Source organism: Macaca fascicularis, chromosome 3 (assembly GCF_037993035.2).
Source record: "Macaca fascicularis isolate 582-1 chromosome 3, T2T-MFA8v1.1".
Lineage (NCBI taxonomy): Eukaryota > Metazoa > Chordata > Mammalia > Primates > Cercopithecidae > Macaca > Macaca fascicularis.
This window is the reverse complement of record NC_088377.1, coordinates 169,732,084-169,747,771: the sequence shown is the minus strand read 5'-3', so window position 1 is coordinate 169,747,771 and position 15,688 is coordinate 169,732,084. Positions and strand designations below refer to the sequence as shown.

Genomic DNA, 15,688 nt, shown 5'->3' with positions numbered 1-15,688 from the left:
AACGAATTCATGTCTAATGAAGGTAATTAAAGTGGCTGCATGAAAAGTAGGAGAGGAGAGAGGACAGGAGAGGTAGAAAGACGTAGGCAGGAAATGCATCAGCGCAAGGGCAGTGAGTGACAATCCCGCAGGAGTGGCCAGAAGTGTATGGGCTGTGGTTGAACCCCAGAGCCCTCAAGGAATCTCCACAGGCCTCAAGGCCTCCTCCACTGACGGTCTCATTCCGAGGACCCAGGACCCCAGACCTAGCACTGACTGCTTTTCTAAAAGGGCAGCCTCAGGATCGTGGCCCTCGTGGTAGCTGATCTGCTCCTACGTTGTGAAGGCCACAGCCCAGGATAAATTCCTTCTTTGATTCTCTCCTGACCTCTTTCTTTCCCTGCTAAAGGGGCCTATAAATGTCTTTGCTGCCAAATGTAAAAACTTGTATTAATTTAAAGCCTTCAAGCTCGATTAGGCAATAAAATGAATGTCTAAATACCTGGGAATTCTCGAAGTCTGAGCTGGAGCTAGTGATAGAAGGTTAGAAGGGATGAGGGATACTGGGTGACATGCCTCCCCAGAAGGACACGGTGGTCTGGGTGTGCAGAGAGAAGGTAGTGGGGAGGAAAACAGGAGGGCCAGGCAGGCAGGACCTTCACTTCCTCCCATTCTTAAACACCCTCTCCGTCCTTGAGGCCCACATTTAATCCTTCAAGAGGAAATGCAGGTTCAACGATGACTGAAGTTGGAGTGTGGTATAGAAGGGGATGTGTGGAGTCTATTAGGGTTAGAAAAAGAGATAATGGAGAACATATAGGTTCAGTCCATGTTGATTCTGTAGGTGGCACTGGAGAAGTGTAGCTATTAAGGGTAGAGCTGAGAGCAGAATCCAGGTTTCCCCAATGCCTTCTGTACACTGCCTCCTGACAGAAAAGACCCTCCCCGTCCCTAACACCCGCTTTCCACAGCCTTCTGTTTCAGGAGCAGCCCTTCTTTCCACTGCCATACCTCTGCCCCTCCACCATCCAGGACCCTGCAGCTCACTGGTGCGGCCTGGGCAAAAGTGCTGGCCCCAGTGCTTGGCTGGGCTGACCCAGTGCCTGCACTACATGACAGAGTCCAGTGCCTGTGGGTGTTAAAATTGGTTTCTCCTGTCTCTAATTTTGGCAACTAACTTACTGAAAGGACTTACTCTTGTAGGGGAGAAGGGCAGGTGGGCAAAATCTGAGGTTGCTCAGGTTTCAACACCTTGGATCTACCTTGCAAATGCCCAGGGCGCTGGAACACAGGAGAAGCCTGGCCACTGGAAGACCGAGCACCTCCTCCAGGGGGAGGCCAGGATTCGGGAACAGGCTGTCATGCCTGCAGGGGTTGGGGCAGGTGGTGGGGATAGTGTGGTAGGCATGGACAAGACCTGTGAGGGGCAAAATGATACACGAGAAGACTATCTCTTGTTCATCCTAACTTGCCAAGCTTTATCAAACATGCTAAGGTCAAGAAGCATCCTAGAGGAATTCTGGGGAAGCTGAAGGAAGAACAGAGAGGTTGCTTGCCTTGTGTGTAGGGGCTCCTGGACACATGCTGGCCAAAAGCAAATGAAGCTGGTACAGTTCCCAGCCAACACTGAGCCCAGGCCCACATCGGTTTCCACATTCCCTGACCTCTTGTCTTCCACAATTTTAGTAGCCAAGTGTCCTTTCCCTAAAACCAAGGATGTCTTTCCTGCTTGGACACAAGGCCTCTCTCCAGGCCTGGCAGGCCCCCAGACAGCTTGTGGTGGGCCAGTGTGTCTCTTGGCACTGGGTTGCTGGGGTTGATGCAAGAACGTCGGAGATAGGCACAGAGGCAACCAGGCATGCACAGTTGCTGTCTATCCTGTGAGGTGCCCATGCTCAGACCCCAACCCACATGGCAAACCCCACATTCACACGTCACTCTCTGAGGCTGCAATCCACATGCTCACCCTTCTCCAGGGCTTATGTGAGAAGGAAGCCAGCAACGAGCAGCCACACCTGGGGCCAACACTGCAGGGTGCAGCCAGGCTCTCCTGGGCAGGTGAGCACCAACTTCACACTTAACCAGCCTGTCGCCTGCAATCGATATGCTAACTTGGGCTTGACAAGTCCCTGGGCCCAGGCAGCTGCAGAGGAAAGAAATCTCTGGCCTTGGGCACAGTGCTGCCACCGAATCCATCTTGGGTTGTAGATGGAGATAAAACTGTCGGCCATCGGGCTTTGTTCCCTTTTATTGCAGCTGCCACAGCCACAGTAATTTCTCAAACAAAGGCACTCGGGGAAGGTGGGCTGGCTCCTCTCTAGCCAAACCCCATGCAGTGTCTATCCTTCTCCACAAACCTCAGCCTGGACGAGGCTGTGGAATTCGGTGTGACTCTTCTCTAACTCTGGGAGAATTACAGAGGTTGCAAGCAGAGGTTTAAGCAGGTTGTATGTACACGTGTGATCATCCTTTGATGTTTCTCTTTTACACTGACTGCCAGGAAATTATGACTTAACTGTAACATTACGTGGGTCTATGTTTGTACAAGTATTATTTCTTTGTTCAACTCAAAGATTAAAATTTCTCTGACATTTTCTCTTAATTAAAAGATACACACATACAGAGATATATACATACAGTTCAATTTTGTTATTTGTGGTAATTTTGTTCTATAAAGAGACCGCTGAATTTGCAAATATTGAACCATTGCTCCTAGGGGAAATGCAGGTTTGGGTTCCTGTGAGCCTCTGGTCACAATATTTTCATCAAATCAATATATAACCTTGTTCTGTTTCTGTTTAAAGACACCTTGTCTAATATGTGTTGCTGGCTCATTAACATTGAACTGATGGCCAACAGCACAATGACTAATGCCTGAATGAAGCTTATCTAACACACATATCTTCTCCGTAAGGTACACCCCAGTATTTCTGCACTCAGGAACACCAGGTAACACTTCAGCTCTATGCTGGAGACCATTTAAAACCGTGAAACCAGCAACAAAAAGCATGAAAAATGCAACAACATGATGCTAAATAGATTGTAAGAAGGACCCTTGTTTATATTATCAAAGCTGAAGCAAGAAGGCAGAGTGTTGTCATCTTGTTCTACCCTGTTCCACCTAAGATGGAAATGTGCCCTGCCAGGTGACTCAATTTTTTTTGTCACTCTGTGCATGTCCACAAATGACTGCAAAAGTACATGAGTATTGATTTGGGGTTACAAAAATAGATTTTGGTGAATCTGCAAATACGTAACCAGGAAATAACGAAGATTGACTGTATATTGTATAGACACATAGAGTTAATTCCCACAAGTTGCCTCAAACTGGAGACGATAAGGAGACACGTCCCACAAGTTGCCTCAAACAGAAGACATGTTAGGGGAGGCTCATTCCTGTAAATAGACAAGAAATTTCTTCTTGTCCAACTGGCTACTGCAAGCATTCAATGAGATTCCTATTGGTGGAGTGTTGTGTAATTTGCAAACTGCTATAACATAGCCACTCATCTCTTGGGCATCTTGGAGTGTTTCAGGAAGAGATCTGGACTCAATAGCTTCCACAGGAGGCCTCCTACAATGGCAGGTGACTTTAGGCCTTAGGTGACTTAGGTGACTACCACAGGCTGCTAGAAGGCTGGCAGCAGGCTTCGTATGAGAGCATGCATTGGCGTGCACACATGTGGGTGGATATGGCCTTGAAGGCACCAGAGCATGTGTGTGCATGTACACAAGCAGCATTGGCGAGGGACAGATGAGCGCTCTCCTCTTCATTCCCCTCTATTTAGTGCCCATGCTGAAGCTGAGACCTAGAAAGACACACGGTTCTGGGGGAGGAGGGTACCTCCCAAGAGACTTTAAGAAGGTGCAGGTGGCACCACGCTGAGGAAGGGGCTTGGTGGTAACTAGTTAAGAAGCGAACAGCCTAGAGGCTTGAAGGTCAGCGTGACCTTCAGATATTGACAGCCATTTCAGTCTGCCTCACTTGCAGTCCTGCTGGTCTGCCAGCATCTCTTGCTCTCTGCTCTTGATGCTGGTAGAGTGGGTGGGGATTTTGAGGTTGCTGAATACCTGGACTGCACCTTTGCCCGCTTCAATGCCACTTTCTCTGGGAAGGCTTCCCTGATCCCTGGCTTACCATGAATCACCCTCTGAATGCCTATGGGCTTACCCTCCCTTTGGCATTTATGGGGCAGTGTACAGCATGGAGGTTATGAGTGTGGACTCTGGCTCCAGACAACCTAGACCTCCATGAATTCTGGGGTGCCACTTAAGTTCTGTGTGCCTCTATTTACTGTAAAACTAGGATTGCAACAGCATCTACCTCAAGGATTTGTTATGATTAAATGAACTAATATAAATATGTTAAGCACTTAGAAAAGTGCTTGGCACATAAATGCTTCAACATGATCTTCATAAATTATTTACTTCCTAGTAGGGGCAGTTATTTCATTTCTAAATGTCTTCATTCTCCAACTAGACTGTCAGCTCCATGGGGAATGAAGCTTGTTCCAGACTGTGAAATTTCTCCAGAGCTGAGCACACTGGGCCATGAGGTGGCAGAAAAAGCATGGATTCTGGAGTCAGATATCAACTCCTAGTCCTAGCTGTGAATTTTTGGGTAAGTCACTTGACCTCTCTTAGACTGTTTCCTTAATGGTAAAAGGAGGAGGGGTCCTGTGCACTGAATGAGGTAACAAAACTGCTTCCTCTTCCCTTCAACAAATGCCAGTGATGCCAGTGATGCCCTGGTGGGATGGTGACATCCAGCAGCTGTCTGGCTTTGCTGAGCTGTGTTCACGGGACTTCTCATCAGAAACGGCCAATCCCTGCTTAAGGAGCTCCTTTATTCTCCCTGCCTCTGAAAGCTTTGGGTTTCTTACACCCGGGGAGTCCTCCCATAAAATACAGAGTGAAGGTAAGGCAAGTGGGGCTGACAGAATGAGCTCAGGTGTGTGGCTGTCCCTGTACCACCTGCACAGATAGATCCCTTTCTCTTCAGGGCAGGTCTTTCCCCACAACAGGGCCAAAGCGGCAGGTGCTGCCAGCCAGCCATGCCCTGCAGGAGAGCAGCTCGACGCTGGACCTGGCCTGACTGGGGCCAGGGCAGCCAGTGGGCCCTACTGCCTCACAGTGGGACGCGTCCTCCTGCTCCCAAGCACATTAATGTGCCATTAATGAAATTGTTCTGGCTTATTTACCAAATTAATACAAACGGCACAGGCTGTTAATTTGCATGTCTCCTAATTACCGAGGAAGAGCTCCCCATGCCCAGGCAACACACACACCTCAGTGATCACCCAGCTGGGCTGTGGTCTCACCCTTCCCAGGAAGGGTGGATGAGGAAGGGGAGGAGGAGGAGGAGAAGAGCATGGAGCAGCCCCCAGCTCCGTGGTTGAAATCAAACAGGGAGGAAGCGGGTGGCCAGGAACTTGTTTCATTTCCTGTGGCCCCTTTCTGAGCAGTCTCAGTGCCCTGGGCTTCAGAAATATACACTTGGTCCGTCCCGTCCCCACTCCAAACTGTTCCTCTTCTCCCCATTGTCTGGATTCTGTCAGCTCCTTAAAACAGAAAGTACTTCAGTCAAACAGGCAGTGGGGACCAAGTCCTTCTCCTTCTCTAAGCAGTGGGGTACAATGCAGGGCTGGGGAGGCACTTGGGGTTGGCTGAGGGGTCTGGAGAAAGGAGTAAGAGTGAAAGCCAGGCAATGGATGATGGCTTTAGAAATGTCAACATTCTCAACTTCTTCTAGCCCTCTGCAATTAGACTTCAGATTCTGAACTCTTTCCTAAAGAAAGAAGGGTGGGGAGGGAGAGTGAGGGTGTGTGTGCATGTGTTAAGTGTGGGGGAGATTCTTTAAGAACTCAGTTTTCAAACCACAGAGGAAATTCTGACTGCCCTGGGGGTTGACTTAGCTGTGTCTGTCCTTAACTCGCCTGGAGCCTGCAGCCAAGTTGGATGCCTAGTGCTTCTAAGTAGGAGCAAAGTTGAAGACCCAGGTCCCTCTCCTAAAGCCTCCTCTGGGTCATGGTGAAGTTGTGGGGAGGGTGAGGCGGTAGAAGGTGCACTGGAGGTTGGTTCTGGTAAGGCTGACTTAAATAAGGGAGCCTGGGGCACTGGAGGCAAAAGAATTAAGAAATGGAGACTAGAGAAAGACAGCAGGGGGATGCATGTTTCCCTTGATGACTCAGGGCACCCTAAGGAGAGAGTTCACACAGGGGATTTACTACCAATGGGGGGAGGACAGGGAGACCCCACACACATACAAGCCTTTCCCTTTTTATTTTCCAGGAGGATGGAGAAGAGGTACTGTCTCCCTCAAGTACACAGGCATTACTGCGGTGCACAATGCCTGAGGCAGCACACAAAATTACTGAGCCTCAGCCAACCTCAGAGCCCTGGGTCGTGAGGCTGCAGGTTGCCTGAAAACAGTGTGGAGGATGCTCCTGTACCAAGGAAGGTGGGCAGCCTCAGGCAGGACAGGCAGGTCCCAGGTAGAGAAGAGCCCAGCACAGGGTGCCACTGCCCTGAGGCATCTGGGAAGGAAGAGTCACTACACAAAGTGGGGTGCTGGCTGTAAGTTCTTCCAGGCAGCAGGGTGGGGGTGCTCAGGGCTACCTGTGGGAAGGTAACATCAGAGTCCCCACAGACAGGCTTTAGAGGCAAAAGTCTCCATCCTTTCCACATGCTGTCTGGCCATATTCCTGCTTTCAATATTTCCAAAGCAACCAGCAACAAGCACAGCAAGCGGCCTGGATGGGGAGAAGGCGCTGAGGAGCAGAGAAAGGCCCTGGACTAGAACTGTGATCCAGGTGCCAACCTTGCCTCTTATGGGCTGGGCACACTGCACCTCTCTTTGGGCTTAGTTTCTCCATCTGTGAAATGAGTTGAACAAAGTTTCTAAGGTTCCCTCTGCTCTGCATTCTCTGAGGTCAGAGGATGGGGGCAGCAGAGCTGACAGCTGTGCCTGCAAGCCACCAGGAGAGATGAAAAGCAACAGTTACACGGGAGAGAAGGGCAAGCAGGGAAGCCCCATTTGCTAACAATCAAGTCCTGGAGAACTTGCAGGGGGGCGGTGGGAAATGGAGAGAGGGGAACTGAATAATGACTCCGAGTCCAGGATACTCCTGTCTCCTCCCAACCCACTCATCCTAGCTGCAGCTTTTTTCAAGAATGTGAGTAGTGTTCTGGAGTAACCAGAGTGTAGCTTGGGTCCTTTCCTGCCATGCAGAGGTAGCCTTGCCCAAGGCTGGGTTTTCTGCGTGAAGGCTGTAGCGTGCTGCCACAGCCAGAGCTGTGAACTTGAAGAGACACCTCACCTTAACACAGTAGCAGTTTAACACAGCCAGCTCATCACCTCCACGCCCGGTCACACACAGCCACACCAACTTCTTTCAGAGATGATGAACGTTAACAATGCAATTAATAAGGCAATGCTGTGAAAGCCGAGAGGCTGTGCCTATGCAGTGCCTCCTGGGTCTCGTTACCATCCGCATCTGTGGGGAGTGGGCTGGCTAGAGGCAGGCAGCAGCACGGATTTTTCATGTGCTACTGGGGCAGTGTGGTTCTGATCCCCAGTGACACCTCTGTTCCTAATCCCTCATCACCTCCGGACCAGGTAATTCTTTCGAGCGCAGCCCACGGAGTGGATTGGTTTTCTAAAAAAACCTCTTTTCTGGCATTGGTGTGCTAGAAATGCCTGGAAATCAGGCCTGGGCTGGCACACCAGCAAGAGGGGCCAAGAGGCTCCTGGAAAGGAAAGGCCTGGGCAGTGGGCGAGCTGGCTGTAGAAGCTCAGGGTGGCTTTCTCTCCCTACTGGAATGCCTTTTCCCTACCTCAGGGATGAGGGGTGGGATGGTAGGGGTAGGGGGAGAAGGACTTGGTCCCTACTGCCTGTTTGCCTTTGGTCCTGCCTGAGGCAGTGAGGCAGCAGCCACTGCCATCAGCGTCATCTGGGTCTGCTGGGAAATGCGAACCTGCTGACTCCAGGCCTTTGTGAGCGCTAACACAGTTTACAAACTGACGCAATCTGTTCCTTTGGTGCAGGCAATAAGGAAGCAGACTGTTCATCTTCCCAGGAAAACCCCGTGCTGGAGGCTGGAGGGAGATTTAACACTCTTCCCTGAGGCTGGTGCCAGGGATGTGGCTAGAATCAGTTCTGTTCTGTCTCTCGTTCCATCCCTCACCCCTCTTCCCAAAGGTCTCCCAAGCTGGAGGCAGGGTCTGGAATGCCTTCTGAGAGCGGGCATGCCTGAATGGCACAGCTCCTCCTCATGTTCCCAGCTACTGTGAAGGGCAGTCCTAGGCAAAAAACCAGGAAAGAAGGCTGTCTTCCATTTGGTGCCTCCGTTCTTTATCTTGAACACTGGTTTGGCCCATGGAGTCAGCTGCAGTGGCCCATGTTCTCCCAAGCCCAGTCAAAGAACCTCTATGGCTTCAGAGCTATACCCAAGCCCTAAAGGGATGGAGCTAGGGATGTGAGAAGACAGCTGGCCTCTTTTCTTGGGGAAAATCGGTATATGATCTATGGAGTAACTGCATGAGGTTATTAAATCTTTGACCTGGTCTGAAAGTAACCAAATGTTGTCCAGTCAGGTCAAGTTCACATGTCAGTTCCCCTCTGCAGGTACCCGTACCTATGTTCACATGTCAGTTTCCCTCTGCAGGTACCTGTACCTATATAACTGATCTCAAGGCCTGCTGTGGGACGGTGCAGACCCCTGCCCTGTTCCCTCCCAGGCAGGAAGTAGCTGACCTGTGACCCTCCAATGGGGCCAGTTCACTCTGCTTTGTGGACCTTGATTCTCAGGCTCCTATACCTGAACCACTGTGGGTTTCCCACAGGGACTCACACTTTGCTGTTAAGAAGGATTTAGCATCCATGATTACTTCATTCCCTTCCATCCATTTTGCAGAAAAAGAAATGAACTTGGCTCCAGATCACAACCTCTTCTGCTTCCTCAGGCACCCATTTCCATCAGTTACCTATTTCTGTCATCACCTTCCTGATTTCCTTCTTCACCAGCATCTAACTCTTTACCTGCAAACATCTTGTCCATCTTAGCAAGCCTTGCTTTGACTCACATCCCATCAAGTCTACCTCTTTCTCTTTACCCAGGGAGTACTCTGCACATTGCCAGCCCCTTTTCACTCCTGTAGCCAATGCAGCTGGCTACCAGTCAGTATTCCAATGTCACTATTACTTCAAAGACCTGTTAATTGCCATTTAAATAATTTCTTCTCAGATTTCATCATTTTTGACCTTTTAAATATCTTTAAAAGTCAAGCACCCCCTTTCCTTTTTGAGACTTTCTTTTTTTAGGCCTCTGTGTTTCCCAGTCTTGGCTTTTTCTCCCTGCTTTCCTAGTAGCAATTGCGAATTCTTCCCCGACAACATGGCCCTTGAATATGAATGTTCCCCAGGGGCTATTTGAAGCCGTAGACAGTCCCTGCATCCCACCACTCTCTGAATTATAGAACTCAACTTTCACCTCTAGTGCAGAGGTCACTTCAGAATTCAACTCCACCAGGAAAATCTCCAATGTTATGAGTCCCATCCTGAATCTCTCACCTTCACTATGAAACCTGCTCTTCCACCTTCATTTCTCATCCCAGGTCTCAGCATGAGTAGCACAGGAATCACCCCTGGGCTCCATAGGTAGGTCCACACCAATCTCCAGTACACACTGATTCTATGGATTCTTCCCCTCTTTTTTATCCTTATTGCCATGCCCAGCTTTGAGTAACAGGTCCCCCACTGCTGTCCCTGTACCAGACTTGTCTCTAAGGACCCCTCCATGATACTGGAGGGTGTGGTTCATCACAGGCAGTACAGCACCACGGTCAGATGCAGGCTCTGGGGCCAGACCACCTCCTTCTGGGCTTGCTCTACTACTTACTGGCTTAATCCAGAGTGGGTGTTTTTTTAACCTCTTTGGGTCTAGGTTTACCTTTTGGTCAAATGGGTATAATAATGAATGCTATCTACCTCGAAGGGCTTCGGTGAAGAGTTAAACACTTAAGGAGAGTCTGGCGAATAATAAGTGCTCAATAAATGTTGTTATTATTATTATTTTTTTTAAATCCCAATCTGATCACTTTACCCTTCTGCTGAAATCCTTTCCTTGTTCTCCACTAATGTTGGAATTCCTCAGTACAGCACAGCATAAGCTCCTCAGAGCTGGGCTCTTCCTGCTCTCAAGTCCTGCCATTGTGGCCTTCATTATTTTGCTTTAGTCAGGCCACACGACTCCCAGCTCCACAGACAAGTTGCACGGTTCCAGGCCTTGGTACATGCTATTCATTTTGGCTGGAATGTTCCGTCCTATGACTTCACCTGCAAACTCCTACCCAACTTACCCCTTAGATTCTGCACAGATGTGATTTTATTCGAACCACTCCATTACTTATGTGGATAGGGCTTTTTCTCACAGCATTTTGTTCATATCACCATGATAGTATTACAATGGGTATTTATTAATGGCACCTGGTAGGCATTCAATAAATAGATGAGGAAAGGCAAAAGGTTCTAGCTTCTCTAGATCGCCAGCAGTGACGTGGGAGAAGGAAAGTCCCTGGACAGAACACTACCTTTGGGTAAATGCATGGCACCAAACTGACTAGAGAAGGCTTATTTCGAGAACTCCTCTAAGGTGAGAGGACCATCCCTCAGCTGCCCCTGCCACAACAAGTATGCTTGTGGGAGCCCAGAGGGGCAGAAACAGGCTTCAGTCAGTGAGGCCAGCAGTGATGACTCAGAGGCAGCACAGCCCCGATGCCATGAACAGAAGGGGCTGTTTTGCACTTGGCTTTGCCTGTACTGACTATAACTGGAGTGAGGATGGCCTCCTGTGTTTATCCAGGCAGCAGTGCAGGCAGCAGCCGCACGTGCCTCCCTCTGGTCTCCCACATACCCACCACCTCCTCACCACCCATCCCTCAGCAAGGAAGGGGTGAAGAGCAGAAGTGAACATGAAAGAGCCTAGGAAGAGCTGTGAGGACAGGGCACGAGCTAACGACATTAGCAGAGGTGGGAGGTGGGGTGAGGCCACAGATGTCATGAAGCCTGGACCCCCGGAGCCCAGACCACGGTCTAGTGTGAAGCCCTCCAAGCAAGGGATTAGGGGGTGCTGGTCAGGACACAGTCACCTCAGGAAGCATCTAAGTACAAGGGCTGAGACGGCTGAAAGCTACAAGTCACCTGCCGGGTGCTGGTCTCGAGCCCTCTGGAACAAGGAAACCTTTGAGGAAAGGCAGTTGCTGTTGGGTTTGAAGGAATCCGGGTCTTAGATTGGGATGACAACCCCTAGCTCAATCCCTTCAGAATTCTCAAAACTGGGCTGTGGGCGTGGAGGCCAAAAGCTTCGAGGATAAGACGGGAGTGTCCCATGTTGGGGTGGGAACGGGATGTGGAGCACCTTCTTTTTCACCATCTAATTTCTTGGCAAAAGGGACACAGACGCCAATCCCTCTTACAGGCCAGAAGAAGGCACCAGAGAGAAAAATCTGTTTGAACAGATAATTGAACAGAGATAATTCTATACTCTCAGCTAGGGATCAGGCAATTTACTTGTTTCATAAAACTGAATATAAGAAATGCCAAACAATTTCAGTCAAACACATGCCTATCCCTCCCTGACTAATGTTTGATTAACTCCATGAGAGGCATAACTGAAAGAACCAGAGGGTGAAAGGAGGGGCCTCCCTTGCCCCCTTTCTTTCCTTTTGTCCTCACGCCTCCTTTATCATTAGGCTGGCTAAGAAGGTACCATCCCTTCTGAGGCAGTCCTATGTCCCTGTGCGCAACTCACTCCTACCTGTCCTTAAATCTACCCTGCCTCCATGTGCCAAGCAGAAAGCCTGGCACAGGCCTGCTTTTCTCACCAAGCCGTGCATAGTATATGCTGAGTACAATGGCCCAGAGAGGGCAACTTTTTCTGATCCACACAAAAGCACCATTGCAGGAAGGCAGCAGCCCCGTTAACCTACACTCCAGATCGGACACAGAATAAAAAAGTCCAAGATTCTCCTCTCACCCCACTAAGGAGCTGCCTTTAGGCAGAGCAGAGAGAAGATCTGGACACTGTGGGGGACTGTGCATGTTCCCAAACTGTTTCAAACCTATTATAACCCAGCAAGGAAAGTGAAGAGGCCTTTGAGATGATGCTGAGCCCCTGAGCCTGGTCTCTGAGCTCCTGCAGCGCCAGTGCTAGAGGGCTATTCTGCATTTACCCTCCTGTGCACAGGACAACTGGATTCTTGCTCGGTATGACCTGGGGGGCCCAGGATTGCTCTGGCCTCTCAGTAATGCAAAGACAAGCCTGTGAGTAAAAGCTATCAGTTATAAGGTTTGAACACATACATGTGAAAAAAGGATAAATCCAGCATGTCAGAGGCTGGATCAGCCTGGTTAATGACCCTGGCCCATGCCCTCTTCTGTGTGGAGGTCGGGTTTCCTCGATGTTAAATTTTTATTGCCAATGACAATTAAAATATGGCATGGCTTACACCCTCAGGGTGGAGCTCTAATGTGCCACAGCCCTCTCAAACTCCTAGTGCAGGGCTGCAGTTTGTGACCTAGAGACGTATGGGTCACAATGAGCAGTGCTGCCTCTGGCCTTCCTCATTCTGCCGTGGGCCCCAGTGGTCCTTTCCTAGTCCGGGCATCTTGACCCCACAACTTCTCCACACGGGGACCACACTCCTTCTTCCACTTTACCCACTGCCCAGGACAGGGGCTCTTGATGTTCTTTTGGGTCTTGTGATCAGCTCCAAAAAGTTCTCAAAGCCATGCAATGAGATCAGAGGTGAGATACGGAGAAACATTAGTGACGGGAAAGAACAATCTGTAGGATGGGTCAGCAGCATGGGTGCTGATGTGACTCTGCCCATCTGCTTGACAGAAGCCAGGGTCTCATTAATTTCAATTATCGTTCTCTTTCCACTTCAAACCAATGTCCCAAATACGATTCAGTGTTACAAGGTCATAGGACGCAGTGGGTGGCCCCTCAACTCTACTATTTGCCCAGGCTGATTCTGCCCTGTTCTCAGGCATCAAGTAGCTGTCCTGTGGCCCCTCAGGGGGGCCAAGGTGGCCTCATTCTCCCTGCTCCACCTCCCAATTCTGTTGTGCTAAGCAGAATTCCACTGATACCTGCGCTGCTTTCCAGGTAGAAAGCACTCCTCCAAGGGAGGTGTGTCCTGAAATGGAGAGAGGAAATGAAGATGCCCAGTGTCTCTTGCTAAGATGTCCCAGAAGTCACAACTGAACTTTTAAAGAGAATCTCTTTGACTCTGGAGAAGAACACTGACCTCTCCCTTGAATAAGAATAGCTGCCTCCTCGGATAGAGGACACCTGGATGCCGTTCTTCCCACCATGGACTTCCTGCCACAGTGCCCTTGGAAAAAGCTTTGAGACTCCTGCCACCACCACCCCACCCCTTGGTGTAAATACCACTTAAGCAATGTGATTTCTTTTAGTGCTCTCAGGAGTTGCTCTCAACTGCCCACTGCTCCGGAGCCGCTGCGTAGAGGCAGCAGGCAGGAAAATGCAGAGTGGGAAGGTAAGGAGTAGTGAGGAGGAAGGGAAAGGCCAAGCCCCATCCTTATTTTAAGCAGGTGCTTGTGAAGACACTGCAGAGAAGACAGGAAAAAATAAAAAAGGACTCAGAGGAGATTCTCAGCATCTTGTATCTTCCCAGAGAGCATATTTGATGGTATCATGCTTCCATGTCACCAACCTCATTTCCTCTGACTCTCCTTCTGTCATTTCCTCTGACCCTCTGTTCTGGCCCATTTGATCTGCTTGTTGTGTGAGCTGCCCAACCCATCTCCTACAGCCCTGCCAGTCCCTGATACCATGATCCTGCATTATGGCTCAAAGGCCAGACAAGCTGCAGTTCCCACATGCCAAGGAGGGAGGCAGAGCCCACTTAGAAGGAGATCTGTTCATCAACCAGTAAAGGAGTGTTAAGCCATCACCTGAATTCAGGAAGGCGTTGTTAAGGAATGCATAAAGAAAATAGTTGCAACTGCTTGCAAGCAGCAACCCACACCCACTATTTTTGTCTTCCAGGACGCCTGCCCTGATCCACTCTTCCTAACAAGTAACTCCATCTCGGCATTCATGTTCTGTCCTATATTCACTTGCTCTTGGTAATCCATTACCTCTTACATGTTAAGCCCTCTGAAAGAGGCTATTTTCCTGTTTCTTTGAAACCCAGCCCCAGCCCCATAGCTGGGGCACGTGCAGCAGGATTCTACAGAGTGCTTCATCAAGAGAAGGTGCTGGATTCCTGGGGGAGACTGTGCTTGGTAGGGCTCTTTTGTTTCTGAGCAGCACCTTCTGTGTGGCTATATTCCTGGTTGCTGTCCAGAGCTTTCCTAACAAAGACAGCTTCCAAGGCCAGACAAACAGCAGAAAATGCAGGTTAAAGCTGTACCACAGTACAATGTACACTGCAAGGAAGGATGCTTGTGGTTCAGCACTGCATCTCCAGAAAGACAGCAGGGCTACAGAAGCACTGGGATGCCTAGTTGAGCTGATGAAACATACGAGAACATTAAAAAAATGATTAGGGTTCCTCAAAGTGGGAAGACACATGTTGAGAGAATGTGAATGTATAAAAATCATTAAGGGTATGTAGAGACCTTACACTCACTTTAACCAACTGACCAAGAAATGGGTTTTTGTTATCTTCTAAGCAGAAAAGCACTGTATTGGGCACTGCAGTAAATCTAAAAGGAGAAAGAATTCACTTCTGTCTTCAAAGAGCCTATGATTTAGATGAGAAGACATGACAAAGCCACATCCTGTCAGTCAATGACAAAATGCCATGTAAAACACATGACTGCTGAGTGGAACAGGCAGCAGGTACTAGGGGGGTTCAAGGGAGAGAACCAGCTCTGAGCACTGAAGAGTCGGTAAACTCTTTCGGGTAGGATCGGACCTTAAAGGATGGGACTGCACAGGTGGGGAGAAAGGCAGACATGTTCCAGCATAGGGAATGTCTAGGGTCACACTTTAGAAATAGTGCATAAGTGGTAGGGTAGGAGAAGGAACGAGGGTAGAATTTTGGGACAGAAAGCCATGCTGAGCTCAGTGGAGGTGCAAGTAGACATTAGAGAAACACAGGGGATGACGGGGAGAGCGAAGCCAGGAGAAGGTGCAAGCAGCTCAGAGGAAAAGCTGGAGAGAGCTGACTTGAAGGATGGGCAAGGGGCACAGTCAGAACCCACCCACCTGCTGAGACAGATCTGGGATGGATGAATCAGGGGCTGGATTCAAGGAAGGAGGGGAGGGAAGGAGGGACGGAACGAGAGGAACCTGAACAACATGTATAAAAATCCTGTGATGGCTGGGATAATGACATGGGAAGAAATGATGATGTATGTGGAAGCTTGTGAATGGACCATGCTGAACTAGAGTCAGAATGTTTGGAAGTGATCAAAGGGGTCAGAAGGAGGAGAAAAAGGTTGAAGGCTCAGCCTTTACCAGATATGGTCAGTTGCATGAATTTTCGATCCCTCCCTGCATAAAAGAGAAGCAAAATGCTTTGTGCCTGGTCCTGCCTTCACCTACCTGCCTCTAGTCCAACATTTTCCTCTTGATTTCGGGGTGATATCCATTGGCAGAACTGCACAGAGGTACCCAGTGAGAGCTCTGCAGCCAGACTACCTGAGTTCAGATTTGGCCTCTGCCATTCAGG

General features: G+C 49.4%; 1 protein-coding gene across 1 annotated transcript in view; it reads right to left on the bottom strand.

Moving 5' to 3' along the window:
* The window catches only part of SND1 (staphylococcal nuclease and tudor domain containing 1), a 438,973-nt gene that overhangs the window by 18,660 nt on the left and 404,625 nt on the right, over positions 1-15,688 (bottom strand). The gene's annotated exons all lie outside the window — the stretch shown is intronic.